Here is a 3,586-nt window from a genome sequence, read left to right on the forward strand (position 1 = left end):
TAACTCTCACTGTACTGATGTGTTTGGTAAGTCTGAGTTATCGGTGTTTGCTATCAAACAGAAATATGTCCATACGGAACCTGGTGCTTGTAGATAACAATAATTATCCTGTGATGCAGTTTAATAAGTAGAACAGGAACAGACTGTTAATGCATTTGTTAGTTTCCACTCTGATCACACTGCAGTCAGGTTCATGTCGAGTTTCTGTCAGTGTGAAAACCACAGGAAACCAATAATAGACTTAAGGCGTGACAAACTATTTACAGCAACGGAATAGATAACAAAAATGTCACCTCTGGTGCATGTTTATACAATTAATTAAACTGTCCACATTTCCTTCATTTCTGAAGCTCAATGCAGACATACAGCACTCGATACAGAGAGAAGGACCAAAACAAATCCTCCCACTGCACCCAGTTAAACTCATAGGTGCTCCGGTCATCTGTCTATGTGACTTCAGAAGCAGTAAAACATGGCAGCAAGTAAATAATGTAACCACATGTACACACTAATAAACAATTCTACTTTGGGCGATCGTGGCTCAAGATTTGGGAGTTTGTATTGTAATTGGAAGGTTGCCAGTTCGAGCCCCGCCTCGGACAGTCTCGGTCGTTGTGTCCTTGGGCAAGACACTTCACCCGTTGCCTACTGGTGGTGGTCGTGGCGCCAGTGTCCGGCAGCCTCACCTATGTCAGTGCACCCCAGGGTGGCTGTGGCTCCAATGTAGCTTGCCATCACCTGTGATAGGTTGATTACTGAATGTGTAAAGTGCTTTGGGGTCCTTAGGGTCTAAGTAAAGCGCTATACAAATACAGGCCGTTTACCATTTCAAAGGTGAAGGGAAGATCATCATCTCTAAAGAGTCGTTTACTCTCTGGTGTGCAGGCAAAAGACAGAAATCACACTTCTGAAATATGTCAGCTTCCTTCCTCTTCACAGCTTTCATGCGCACAACGAGCCAATACAAGAAAAAACGAACTTCCTGATTTAATCTGTACTGTTGAGTTGGTGATAAATATCTGATGTTTATCACCAACACAACAGTTTCAGCTTCTTTTAAGCTGCCTTGTTGATGCAGCTCTTTGCTCTTTGATCCACATTTGAAAACCACACACACAGTTTACAGTACCATTATCATACTAGTGATCTGTTGCATTGTGAACTGAAGCGCCTGCTACTACAGGTGATCATCATACAATAAAAATAATAAAGTTATTGTGGTGAGTAAACTGATATCTCAATCTTTATTTGCAGTCCCGCTGTTTCATTAACTGCTCAACTAGCATAACACCCCCAATCAGCAACAGTGACCACAGATCATTAAATGGCACAGCAGTCTCAGTCATGATGGCCATTACTCAGTACTAAACAACCAGCTGCAATTCACATGACAAATTAAAAATAGCAATGAGAAATGCACACAGGGTAACTGAAATAGCTCTTAATAACACTGTGACTCAACTCATGAATGTCTGCATGAACGTCCCATGAGACTTTGGGTTAGTGGCCCCCCTCCCTCAGCCACTACAATGTTCTATATATAAACATAAAAAAATAAGAACACAAGAAAAACAAGTTTTCTATCTGATAAAGACATCAGGTAGTAACCTGATGTATCATGCCCAAGGATACTTTGGCATGCAGACTGGAAAAGCCAAGGAACCAAAAACAATCGTCTCATTGTCAAATGACCTGCTCTACCTTCTGAGCAACCAAAGAGGCTTGCCTGGGATAACACATTGGACTACTGAAGACTAGAAGAAGGTATTATGGACTAATGAATGAAAATTCAAAATCTTTGGTTCATCACGCAGGATCTTGGTACGCTGCTGAGTAGATGAAAGGATGGTTCCACAGTGGCTGTGTCCAAATTCAGAGGGATCCTTCGGAAACTGCATTTGTAGGCTGATTAAATCACAGTCAGGTGATGAAGACTGTCCAAATTCAAAGGCTGCTCCAAATGCGGCCCACAAACGCATCCACCATTTCCCTGGATTTGAAGGATGGTTTGGGTGTATCCTTTATGGCCCACCCTATCCCAGGATTCATTGCAATCCATACTGGAGAATTTTGTTCTTGTAACAATGGCGGTCGAGGTGAGAGATAAAGTGAGAGAAGAGTACAATTTTAACTGCAAGTATTAAAATCTGGTGGGATAAAAGTTAGATACAAGATGGCGCTGGAGTGACGGCAGCCTTTCCAAGTAGCTCTGCAACACCGCACTTTTTCTTAACTTTTAACTTTTTTTAGACTAGGCTTTCAAACTTTATTTCACCTTCCTCTAGTTACTGTACTTCTACCTCTTAGATATAGCGATACAAGATGGATAATGCACTTTTTAAAACTTCTGGAACCAGCTCCTTCATCTACTCGAGAGCGGAGCTGCTGGCTCTAAGAACAAAGGGACAGACCGGCATGCGACACAACATCCCGGCTGAGATAAAGAGGAGCTACAGAGGCTGCAAGGCTGGAGCGAGGAAAGCAGATCACCGGAGGCGATTCAAACCATCAATCCCGACAGTGATAATGGGCAACGTGAACTCGCTACCGAATAAAATGGACGAACTGTGTGCTCTGAACAACCACCGACTATACCGTGAGTGCAGTTTGTTTATCTTCACGGAGACGTGGCTAACCGAGCTAATGCCACAGGCTAACGTAGACCTATGCGGTTTCATATCCGTGAGAGCCGATAGGGACACGCAGGCCAGCGGAAAAAGCAGAGGTGGGGGACTCATTGTCTACGTTAACAACAGATACTGCAACCCCGGACACGTCTCCGTTAAAGTTTCGGTATGCCGTCCGGACCTGGAGCTGCTAGCTGTTAGCTTGCGGCCATATTATCTACCTCGGGAGTTCAGTCAAGTGATCTGTGTGTGTGTTTACATCCCTCCGAAGGCCGACGCAACAGCTGCCTGTGAGAAAATACACACAGTACAGCAAGACTCCAGACACAACACCCCGAGGCTTTCATTATTATATCTGGAGACTTTAATCATGCCACACTGGATTCTACTCTGGCTGCTTTTCACCAGTTTGTGAATTGTCCCACAAGGAGCAACAGGACAATTGACCTACTGTATGCTAATGTGAGAGATGCATACAGAGCCACCCCCCTCCCCCCACTAGCGAAGTCAGACCACAACCTGGTTTACCTACAGCCACAATACACACCCCTCGTCCAAAGGCAGCCTGTCACAACACGCTCCATCAGGAGATGGACCCCAGAAAAAGAGGATGCTCTGAGAGACTGTTATGACACCACAGATTGGGACGTGCTTCTGAGCCCACATGGTGAGGACATAGAGGGGGTGACACACTGTCTTACAGACTACCTCAACTTTTGTGTGGACACGGTCGCCCCTGCTAAGACGGTACGGTGTTACCCTAATAACAAACCGTGGGTAACACAGGAAGTCAAAGCTGTCCTCAACATGAAGAAGAAGGCTTTCAGGAGCAAAGTGAAGGGGAAGATGAAAGCAGCACAGCGGGAGGTGAAACGCTGCCTGAGGGAAGCAAAGGACACCTACAGGAGGAAGGTGGAGCAGAAGTTGGAGAGGAACAATATGAGGGAGGTCTGGAATGG

The 3,586-nt window shown here is 45.0% G+C and overlaps 1 pseudogene; it reads left to right on the top strand.

Moving 5' to 3' along the window:
• The first annotated feature begins 2,084 nt into the window (after positions 1-2,084).
• LOC148102403 (uncharacterized) lies at positions 2,085-3,222 on the top strand (annotated as a pseudogene).
• The last annotated feature ends 364 nt before the right edge of the window (positions 3,223-3,586 follow it).

This window comes from Neolamprologus brichardi, chromosome 6, assembly GCF_056152115.1.
Source record: "Neolamprologus brichardi isolate AB-2024 chromosome 6, ASM5615211v1, whole genome shotgun sequence".
Classification (NCBI taxonomy): Eukaryota; Metazoa; Chordata; class Actinopteri; order Cichliformes; family Cichlidae; genus Neolamprologus; species Neolamprologus brichardi.